Source organism: Pyxicephalus adspersus, chromosome 10 (genome assembly GCF_032062135.1).
Source record: "Pyxicephalus adspersus chromosome 10, UCB_Pads_2.0, whole genome shotgun sequence".
NCBI lineage: Eukaryota > Metazoa > Chordata > Amphibia > Anura > Pyxicephalidae > Pyxicephalus > Pyxicephalus adspersus.
In genome coordinates this window covers 53,492,403-53,504,682 of record NC_092867.1, presented here as the reverse complement: position 1 = coordinate 53,504,682, position 12,280 = coordinate 53,492,403, and positions in this window count along the sequence as shown.

Sequence of the window (12,280 nt, the reverse complement as noted above, 5' to 3'; positions counted from 1 at the left end):
TGCAAACATGTATGCTGCTCTGTTTGCTAACTTTTTAAAAGTTTATGAAATATTTTGCTAATTTTTTTTTATGCCAACATGTATGCTGCTCTGTGTTTGCCAACTTTTTTAATTGTTTTATGCCAACATGTATGTTGCTCTGTGTTTGCTAACTTTTTAAATTTTTTAAATTTTTTTTGCTATTTTTTTTTTGTGCAAACATATATGCTGCTTTGTGTTTGCTTACATACTACTTCCAACCTTCACCACACTATAAGGGAACATATCCTAAAATACCTTTTTTTATTTTGTTTTATGCAGGTACGCTGGACAACAACAAGGTCCTCCACACCTGAGGTTTGCAAGAAGCAGAAAATAGGAACCTGTGACCAGAGATGACATTTGGCTGTTTTTGGGCTTGGTAATCCTGCAGGGAGTTGTGGGCAAACCTGTGCAGAAGTGGTACTGGTCCAAGAATAAAATGGTTGCCACTCTATTCTTTGGCACAGTCATGCCAGAATACCGCTTTTCCCTCATCATGAAGTACCTGCACTTCGCAAACAATGAAGAATTTGATGAAACTACCCATCCAGCACCAAAACTAAAGAAAATTTGGGAAATGTCCCAGGTGAATTTACAAAATTACCAACAAACCTATGTGCCAGAAAGAGATGTCAGCAGTAATGAAAGTCTAATGGTTTACAAGGGGGGGCTCAGCTGGGTGCAGTACATTGCGTCAAAGAGGGCACAATTTGGCGTGCAAACGTATATGCTCTGCGAATCCTCATCTGGCTACATTTGGAATACGGTACTGTACACTGGAAAAAAGACACAGTTCATTCCCAGATAGAGCCACTATGGATTGGCAACATCTTCAGTGCTATCCCTAATTGGGCCATCGCTAGATCAGGACTATTGTGTCACAACTGACAATTTCTACACCTCTCCTGAGCTTTATGAGTTGCTTCTGCAACACAGAACAGATACGTATGGAACCGTTAGGGCTAACCGGCGCAACCTGCCAGCACTGTTAGCAAAAGGGAAGCTGAAGACAGGAGAAATTGTTGCCTGGCAGAAAGGAAAGATGATGGCCCTAAGATGCATGACAAGACAGATCCAAACCATCCAAACTCCAGCCTTTAGGCCGGATATGGCCTAGCCAGTATTCCAGTCCTGCCTAACGCTCCCCTAGTTATTTATTGTTGGATCCGACCTAATTGAATTGTCGCGTTATCACGTTATTGAGTACCCGCACTTAACCCCAATTACAATGCCTAAAGAGCAGAAGCATTGCGCAACTACCAGTCTCCGGAATGCTGACCTCAAACGTTGTGTCTTCATCCCCCGAATGAACTGACGAATTATTCTTCATCCAACGCAGCAACAAAGCCCTGTGTATAGTGTGCAACAACACCAACAGCACTTTCAAGCAGTTGAATCTCAAGGGGCACTTCGATGCCAAGCATGCGCACACGTACAGAGACTATATCGCAGATGAGCGGAAGACTAAAGGGTAATAATAAAGAGTGTATAGTCTAGTCTGTGATTGCATTCACATCTTGTGCGGAGCTGTTCTGTGATTCCCCACCGCTGTATTACATCCTATCACCAGCTCCTAGCCCATAGAATGTTGTGTTTAGTTTTAGGGCAGGGTGGCCCCCAAACTACGGCTTGCCAGTTTTGCCATGATCTGCATAGTGTGATAAGGGGTGTGATCTGAGTTATGTGATGTGGGTCTTATCTGAGTTAGGTGATGGTTTGGTCTGGACTGTGTTATGTGATGGGGGATCTGATCTGTGGTATGTGATAGGCGTGTGATATGAGGAAATATATAGAAGTCTATTCTCAGGTATGTACTAGGGTCTAATCAGTGGTATGAGGTGGGGTTTATAAAATATGTTTCTGTAAGATTGAATTGTCTTTGGAAAACCTTTTGTAAGCAGTTTTATTATTATTTTATAGTATTTATATAGCACCATCATATTACGCAGTGCTGTAGAATGTCTATAGTCATGTCACTAGCTGTCTCTCAAAAGGGCTCACAATCTAATGCCCCTACCTCATATGTTGTTAATGCAGTCAAAGGTCAATTTGGGGGGTGGGTTTACCCAACTGCATGATTTTGTAATGTGGGAGGAAACCAACGCAGACAAAGGGGGAAAACCTACAAACTTCATGCAGATAGTGTCTTGGCCGGAATTTTAACCTGGAAGCTAGCGCTGCAAAGGTCAGAGAACTTACCTCTGAGCCACCATGCTACCCTAAACATTGTGCTGTCACCAAAATAGATGTGCGGCTCAATTGGCAACCTTTCTTTAAACACTACCCTTTCATCCCTTCACCAGTTAGACTGGAAATAGCCTTTTATACAACATTAAGGACACTTGCTGGCTGCAGCAGTTTTGAACAAATTAATACACAAATGAGTTTCATAACATTCTTGGCTTGTTCTCAACGACTTCTAAAAAAGGTGGCTTTTAAACACTCTTGGAAGGCAACTCTGCACAGCTAGGCTTCCAGGATCATTTGGCAATACGCTTATGTTAACAAACACCTGTGCAGGCATTTATAGGTGGCTTTTCACGTAAAAAAAAATGCTTGCAAAAGCTTGCTTTGGGCTGAGAAAAGAAAGGGAGCTATGTGAAAAATGGACACAGGTACAAAAAGCAGCTAGGGGGTTATAGGAAGCCAGCTGGTAAAGGCATCCAGATATAAAAGGCAGCCAGACCCTAGGGTGGGGAACAGCCTATGAAAAGCAACCACCTGGCTGCCTTTTATCTCACCTGAGCCTACACCAGTAGCCTGACTGCCATTTGTACCTGTTTTGTACCAGCCTACTGTAACACCTGGCTGCATTTGTACCATAATTGCCAATAAATGCCTGTTGTAAATGCCAATAGACGCCTACCTTGAATACTTGAATTCAAGTCTATAGAGGTGTTTAAATGACAAAAATGCTAGATGAAGATTCCAAACAAACACCTGCAAATGCTTGCACAATAAAAAACAGACCCATTGATTTTGATTTTAACTATATTTTGCAGTGCTTTTGCCAGCATTTAAAGGCTTTAAAAATAGGCCTACAAAAGTCGGAAAAAAAAGGTCCGAACATGCCCTAAAGGATCAAGTGAAGTAAGGTTTCAGATCAGATGGGGAGGAATCATATGAATCCACTAAATCAATGATTTTCAACCACTGTGCCGCGGTACACTAGTGTGCCGTGAGAGATGTTCAGGTGTGTCTTGGGAAATTGTCGGGGGTATATAGCCATGGCTACGTGAGTCAATCGCGGAGCCCTGGACCAGTTCTGGCTCCACCCACTCATGTCAGCAAGGGTTGCCATAGTTCCTGGCTTGTGGTAGCACAGGACCCGTAGTGTGACAAAGAAATACAGTGGCTGCTCTCTCTCACTGCTCTCTATTTTGTTGGGTGAGTCATATTGCACCTTAGCTAGAACTTCTTTTCATGTACCGTATTTTTTGCCATATAAGACGCACTTTTTCTTCCCCAAAACTTAGGGGGAAAAGTTAGTGCGTCCTATACGACAAATGTGTTAAAAAAAATAATTAAAATATTATACTCACCCGATACCCGGATCCTGCGTGTGTTTCTGGCTGCAGCGTGTCTCTCTTCTCTCTGCCAGCATCGTGTTTTCTCCTGTCTGTAAAGCAAAGCGAAAGAAGCCGGCACAGCGCCACCTGCTGTTCCCTGTCCTAACTGCCGTACAATAGAAAAAAAGCACAGAGTGATCAGAAGAGGAATTTGAATGACAGAGTGATCAGAAGGGGAGTTTGAATGACAGAGTGATCAGAAAGGGAATTTGAAAGGTACAGAGTGATCAGAAAGGGAATCTGAATGGCACATGAGTGATCAGAAGGGGAATACCGGTATGAATGGCACATGAGTGATCAGAAGGGGAATAATCTTTCAGAAACTTTTTTTCTAGATTTTCCTCCTTTAAAATTGGGTGCGTCTTATATTCCGGAGCGTCTTATACGGCGAAAAATACGGTATATTCTTATAAATTGAAGGCATATACTTGTTTCTTTCCCTGTATCCAGTATCTTGATTTCTAGTGGCTGGTGAAATTCTAAGTTTCAGGGCATCTAAATATACACTCCTTTTTGTAGAGTAGCTACAAGAAGGTAAGGGACTTTAAAGGCAATATATATATATATATATATATATATATGTATATATAGTTACATATGACTATGTTGCCGAGTAACTAACAGTTGTAAAATTTAACAATATCAGTAACATTGAAAATGATTTATTATAAAAATTAAAAACAAACGATAACACAACAAAACATGCAAACCACATATGCATGAATTATCCTCTATAACTGTTAGTTACTTGGCAACACAGTCATATGTATATATATATATATATATATATATATAGTGCATTTAAGGGCCCTAACCTTTTTTTTTTGCTTTTATCTGTTAATTTCGGGATTTGTCAGGTGTAGTTTTGTTGGAATAAATGAGGGAGTCTCCAGGTTTTTTCTTTAAAGCCCCATGTTACACCTATGCACAGCTAATTAAAGTATCATTTTAAAGCAGAAAAAAAAAAAAAAAAGAATTGCATTGTGGCATACATATTTATGCTGTTATGCAAGGTAAACAGTATATATTTTAAATATAAACTATACTCGAAATCTATATATATAAATATATATATATATATATATATATATATATATATATATATAAAAAGAAATATATGTTTAGCATTTTTATTGTTGGTAGATCATTTTGACTTTGTCATTTTAAAAGTAGCTTGCAAGCCAAAAAAGTGTTGCACTCCTGATCCAAGTCTTCTAAACAGGCCCAGGTTTTGCACTGAGTGAGTATAAATAAATTAAGAAACTATATTGTCATTATATATACTGTAATGAGTTACAGAGTGTCATTTTGTAACATTTATGGTTTGTGGCGTTTTGCCGGATTTTTTCAATGTAAAAAATGTGCTGTGGCTCAAAATAGGTTGAAAAACACTGCACCAGATGGTTATATCCAGAAGTGTATTCACATGAGGTACCCTTTCTTCCACTGCTTGAAGTTTTCCTTTAAATTGGTGCATAAAAAAACATAAAGTCTTGCTGCAAAATTCCTCTTAGTGACAATAAGATCCTTTTAAAAGATGGTTGTGAAACAGGTTGAGCCGAGGCAGAACAATCATGGATGTATTGAATGTTTCCCTTGTCTCTTTCAATAAAGAAGTGCTCACCTGGCTGGTCTGCGGATCAGGAAATGACAGTTTCGGCCCATTTGGTGACATATCAGAGTGGGTAAGGATAGGTCCACATAGCTAATCTGCCAAAGAGCCTTGTGTGGGATTTAGGCTCCACTCATTTGCCTGGTATGCAGTGTTGTAGCCGCCATCTTATGAACAGTTTTCCCTGCCAGCCTTTGTGGCAGGAGACAAGAAATCTGGCAGTTTCCATGGGTTTAACAGATACTTTGTGCCAGCCCATGATACCGGTGAGTGTTCCAGAGCCTGATGAATAGGTGTGCGCTCTGCTGATCCTCTGATTGGAAATATTGTCCATGGGATGGGTGTTTGTTGACGAGCCCTAGGTCCTGACCCTTGCATTTTATGAGTTTTCAGTAGGAGGAATGCAAGAATAATTTTCTCCATCCTAAAACTTTATATAAACCAATAAATAGAAAATGTGTTTTTTTTTTTTTACTTGTTTAACATTTTAGAGCAATCTACACCCTCGGTCATAGAGATATTGGTTGTGTATGTATTTTTTTGAGTTTTTTTTTATTTTATTTTTTATTTATTTATTCTATTGGTTGAACCTTAGGGTTTTTTTCTGTCCTAACTCCTTTATAAATGTAATGTCTTTACCACACTAAAGAATTTGTTCTGTTTTTAGTGCTCAGCAAGTTGCTAGCAACTTACTTCAGGGTCTCATCATATTATGCACGTGGTAGAGAGATGGAGTGTATGGCCCACCCAGCCCTTCAAAAACACTCCAGACCTGAACCCCAGAGATTTAAAAATATATCCAGGTCCTTTACGTTTCAGTGTCACCTGGGAAAGGAATAGATTGCAGAGCAATCTACACCTTCGTCTACTGAAATATTTTTTATTTTTTTTGCCAGCAACTTGCCTCAGAGTGTCTTAAAATTGCTTACCTGGTAGAGGAATTGAGTGTTTGGCCCACCCAACCCAACTAATTACCCAACCTAACCCAACAAACCCAACCCAACATACCCAACCCTTCCAAAAGACTCCAGACCTAGATACCAGAGTTTTACAAATGTATCCAGGTCCGGTATTACTTTTCCCAGGGGAGATGGAGAAAAACCAGAATGCAGATTAAGTCCACACACTAATTCATACAGATGTTTCTTTCTTTCAAATGTTTTTTCTAGGCCATGTCTGGCTTTGAGGGCTGGATGCAGTAATGGGCAGCCGATGCTGGACAAAGCTGATGCTGGACAAATGATGCCGCCTGCCCAGTACCTGACTTTATATGCCAGACAATAATGCCGTCCATTATCCGTATCAGAGCCCACCGCCTCCTCCTCCTGCTGTAAATGATGCTGCCGCCTGCCCAGTACCTGACTTTAGATGCCAGACAATAATGCCGTCCATACTCCGTCTATGAGCCCACAGCCTTCTCCTCCTCCTGTAAATGATGCTGCCGCCTGAACAGTTCCTGACTTTAGATGCCAGACAAATGATAAATGAAATGATAAATGATGCTGCCGCCTGCCCAGTTCCTGACTTTAGATGCCAGAATATAATGCCGTCCATACTCCATCTCAGAGCCCACCGCCTTCTCCTCCTCCTGTAAATGATGCTGACGCCTGCCCAGTTCCTGACTTTAGATGCCAGACAATAATGCCGCCCATACTCCGTCTCAGAGCCCACCATCTCCTCCTCCTGCTGTAAATGATGCTGCCGGCCTAGTACCCAACTCTAGATGCCAAGGCAATTACTAATGTCGTCCACACTCCGTCTTAGTGCTAACTGCCTCCTCTTCATGCTGTTACTGCTGCTGCCAGCCTTGTACCCAACTCTAGATGCCAATTTCTAATGTCGTCCACACTCCGTCCTAGTGCTAAATACCTCCTCCTCATGCTGTTACTGCTGCTGCCCAGTACCCAACTTTAGATGCCAGTTACTAATGCCATCCACACTCCGTCTCTCAGGGCTCAACTCCTCCTTCTTCTGCTGTTACTGATGCTGCCGGCTGCCCATTAACCAGCTGTAGATGCCAGTTACCAATGCAGTCCCCGCTCCGTCTCAGAGCCCACCTCCTCTTCCTCCTGCTGTAAATGATGCTGCCACCTGCCCAGTACAAAACTCTAAATGCCAGATACTAATGCCGTCCACACTTTGTTGCAGAACCCACCACCTCTTCCTCCTTCTGTTACCGCTGCCGCCTGCCCAGTACCCAGCTGTAGATGCCAGTTAACAAGGCTGTCCATGCTGCATTTTAGAAAGTTACAGCTAGCAGATAGGAAAAGTTAGTGTACTACAAAGCAATGTCTCCAGTAGCTACAGCTTCTACACTGTCAACATAGGTGATGGCTTTATATTGTATTGCCCTCCGTGCTCCATCTCAGGGCCCACCGCCTCCTCCTCCCAGTACCAAGCTGTAGATGCCAGAATAGACTCCAGATCAACAGGGTCTTCTTTCCCCACTGATTCCTCCAAGCCCAATCCCTTTCATGTGGTTTCGCTATATAGTAGGTAGGGACAGATTGGAATCTCGCTCATCCATTCATGTCTCCAATAGCTACTGCCTCTACACTGTCCAAATAGTTGATGGCATTAAATTGTAATGCCCTCCTTGCTCCTTCCCAGGGCCCACCGCCTCCTCCTCCCAGTACCCAGCTCTAGATGCAAGACTAGACTCCAGCTCAACAAGGTCTTCTTTCCCCGCTGATTCCTCCAAGCCCAATCTCTTTCATATGGTTTCGCTACATAGTAGGTAGGGACAGATTGGAATCCCGCTCATCCATTCATGTCTCCATTAGCTACTGCCTCTACACTGTCAAAATAGGTGATGGCTTTAAATTGTAATGCCCTCCTTGCTCCGTCTCAGGGCCCACCACCTCCTCCACCCATTACCCAGCTCTAGATGCCAGACTAGACTCCAGCTCAACAGGGTCTTCTTTCCCCGCTGATTCCTCCAAGCCCAATCCCTTTCATGTGGTTTCGCTACATAGTAGGTAAGGACAGATTGGAATCTAGCTCATCCATTCATGTCTCCAATAGCTACTGCTTCTACATTGTCCATAAAGGTTATGGCCTTCTGTTGTAGTGCACTCCTTGTTCCGTCTCAGGGCCCACCGCCTGCTCCTCCCAGTACCCAGCTCTAGATACCAGTTAACAATGCCATCCACACTACTCAGGGCCCACCGCCTACTCTTCTTGCTTTTACTGTTGCTGCCTGCCCACTGTCTAATACCCAGCTCTAATACCCATGCCAGACTAGACTCAAGCTCAATAGGATTTTCTTTCCCCACTGATTCCGCCAACCCCCATTTCCTTTCATGTGCTTTCACTTGATAGCAGACCCTGAGACGGAGTGTGGAAGGCATTAGTAACTGGCATCTAGAACTAGGTATAGTGCATCTTTAATGACACCCCGAAGTGTGTAATCTGAAATTGGTGATTGAATGTAGAAGGCCAAATCTTCTGCTTCATCCATGGGTACCACACTTTATCGTACTGCATTTCTGTGTATGTTACCCCGGAACTGGGATGTGGGACAGCAGTCCCTCTGTATATGTTGGGGGGATGAGATGTGAAACACCGGTATAGTTAATGGGAACCGAGAGGTCCTGGGTGACCGCATTGAGCCATGAAGTTATTGAGCTCAGCAGACGTCTGGGGACGCAAAAAGTATGTGCCCGTCCTGGGAGACTCCATTCAAAGATCCCTCAACAAGGATCTTGTGAAAATACTGCAGAATGATTACTTTCGGACTGAGAAGCAGCTGAAAGGGAAGAGTGACATGTCATTTGCAAACTACACGTTGGGAGATCTCTGGCTGAAATGCACAATGCCAAAATTTAACGCCAAGTGCGTCATTACAGAACTGACCACTAACTTGTACGGTTCTGTTTCCTGACCCGTGTTTCTTCGAAGTAAATAGAGAACGTGCTGGCCAACTTCCAACATGGACCTTAGCCCGACGTTGTCATCATCACCTCGTGTATATAGGATGATAGCAGGTATCATGATGAGCAATCAATCACTGAAAATGTACAAAACCAACATGGACCACCTGTTTATTGGGCTCACCGAGGTGCTGATCCCCAAGGTGCTGTTGATATGCAACACGTCCATGTCTGTTGGATTCAAAGCTGGTGAAGTGCTAGAGTACCCAATTCCTAATGTGTGCTGAGACATCATAGAAAGGAATTTCTACAGCACCACACTGGCATATTTGCACCAATTGGATGTGATTGACTTGCACTTCCACTTACGATTCAAGCTGCGCTCAAGGGTTAAAGATGCCACCCACTCGAATCAGCTGGCTCATCGGAAGTATACCTGCATCCTGATGGCTCATATTGATTAGGCCTGGGGCATGCAGCAGGAACAGCAGGAAGAGGAGGCGCTGGGCTATGAGACGCAGCGTGGACAGCATTGGTAACTGGCATCTAAAGTTGGGTACTGGGCAGGCGGCAGCAGTAACAGCATGAGGAGGAGGTGGTGGGCCCTGAGACGGAGCAAGGAGGGCATTAGAAGTTGAGGCCATCACCTATATGGACAGTGTCGAAGCTGTAGCTATTGGAGACATGAATGAATGAATGAACGAGATTCCAATCTGTCCCTACCGAGATTGTAATCTCGTTGATACGTTCATGTCTCCAATAGCTACAGCTTCAACACTGTCCATATGGGTGATGGCCTCAACTTCTAATGCCATCCTTGCTACTTCTCAGGGCCCACCGCCTCCTCCTCATGCTGTAACTGATGCTGCCTGCCCAGTTCCCAACTCTTGATGCTAGTTACAAATGCGGTACCCGCTCCATCTCAGTGCCCACCACCTCCTCCTACTGCTGCTGCTGCTGCCACCTGTCACTTGTAACGTATAACAGAGCTGTGTAGCTGGCTAATTTTTGGACTGAAAGACCGCCCTCAGAGACCTCTGCCTGTACTCTGAAGCCTGTGTATGGCTTGTAACAGAGCGTTGAAACCTGGTGGCTAATTTTTTTGACCAGAGGAACCCCTTCATGTCCCTCTCTGCCTCTACTCGGAGACCGTGTAAAATCCGGCATGTTACCTTGGCCGCCACATAAAATAGCCATGCCAGCAACAGCAAAAAGACTTCCTTATTTTTTTTTTTTACTTGTAAAGTGTTGTGCAGAGCTGGGGGAGTCTTGACATGTCTTTATAAATGTATTTATAGGCTGTAGAAGCTCTCCACCGACCCGAATAACAACCCGAATTTTTCCCACATTGACTTTAATGGAGTTCAAATTCAATGTTTGATCACTCCGAGATCCACCATCATCTGTTCCAGCAGACATATGATTGGGATGGTGTCACTGACACAGGCCTGATCTCTGTTGATCATCCTGGTGGCCTCTTCAAAAGGTGACAATACAGTGCACAAGTCCTACATTTGCAGCTACTCCGCAGGGCTGAAGTAAGGAAGTGTAGGTATACGTCTCAAACGAACAGACTCTGCCACGTAATCCACCACAGCTTTCTGTTGATCAGCCAACCGCTGCAGCATGTAAAAGGTGGAATTCCAACGTGTGGCCACATCACAAATAAACCGGTGCACTGGCAGGTTCAGATTTCGCTGTAAATCCACCAATCTGGCACTGGCTGTGTACGACCAGCAGAAATGCACTGACAACTTTCTTACCTTCAGCAACAGTGGCTGGAGGCCTGGGTAATTCCTAAGGAAGCGCTGTAATATCGGGTTCATGACGTGAGACAGGCAAGGTACGTGTGTGACTTTCCCACACCGCAGGGCTGCCAGCAGATTGGCCCCGTTGTCACACACGACCTTGCCTGGCTGAAGTCTGTTAGGAGTTGGTCATATGTCCTCCTGCAGGGAACACAGGCTTCGCAACCTCAGGACTGCGTGGCAACGTCTGAATTGTGCACCAAAATAGCAAACTGCAGGTTCTTGCTGGCGGTGAACAGATGCTGCCGAACAGGAGGTGCGGGGTCTCCACTGCAAAGTGTCCCTGGAAGAGTAGTTTAAAGCACAAGAGTCAAAGGAGGAGGTGGAAGTGGAGGTTGAGGAGGAAATTGCATGACGATGTGCTCTGGGCAGGCGTAGGTATGCAGGCCTTGCTGCAGCTGCATCTTCCCCTGTTGCCACCAAAGTTACCCAGTAAGCTGTATAGGAAATGTATCTTCCCACTCCAAGCTTGCTTGACCAACTAATGCAAAGCAGGAATACATTTTTCTGCAAAATACTGTTGCTTAGGCATAATGTACTGTGGGTTCCTGCAGAGAAATGCATAACGGAACACATTGGAGTCCACCAGCCGGTAAGGGAGGAGCTCTGACGCTATCAGCTGTGCAATTGCCGCATTGATTAGCTTTGTTTTGGGGTCATTTGGGACATATTTCCTCTTGCGCTCCAGCATCTGAGGGATGGAAGGTTGGTTGCTGCTAATGCTAACCACAGAAAGATTGGACGGTGGGGTAGAAGTTGTGGGGGATGGCAATGATGCCTGGTCTTGACTGGTCTTGACTGCTAGCAATGTGACAAACAGCAACCGATCTGCGTTGGAGCTTCTGCTCACCGCTGGTGGAGCTTGAAAAAGGTAATGCTCAGCTACATGCCCCACTCAAATTGCTGGCAGCAGCACGGGTAACTTTGGTGGCAGAAGGAGGAAAGGCAGCTGAGGAAGATCGAGCAGTTGGAGCTTGCTTTTTGGGCGGAGGTGGTTGCACAGAGCTCTGTGCTTTCACCAGGTGTTCCCACCAGGTTACTGGGTGGTGGCTTTTTAAATGAGTGCTCATGCAACTTGTTCCAAGTTTGTTTGGGTTTTTGTCTCGTTTCAAGTGTTGAGTTCTTTCCTCTCCTCTCCGCTCTGCAACCTCCTCCTCCTCTTCTTCCTCCTCCTCCTCCTTCTCCTCTTCTTCCTGCCTATGATGATCTTCTTGTTCGCCCCATGTCGAATCAAGGACATCATCATCATCATCATCAGAAGAGACAGTTTCCCTGTGAACTGACTCTCTTCGTCAGATGACTGAAACAACTGAGCATCTTCAATGAATGCTCGATGCTCCGCCTCTCCAACCCCTCGGTGGGCCTCCTCTACATACTGCCGTACACGTGACTTTCCAG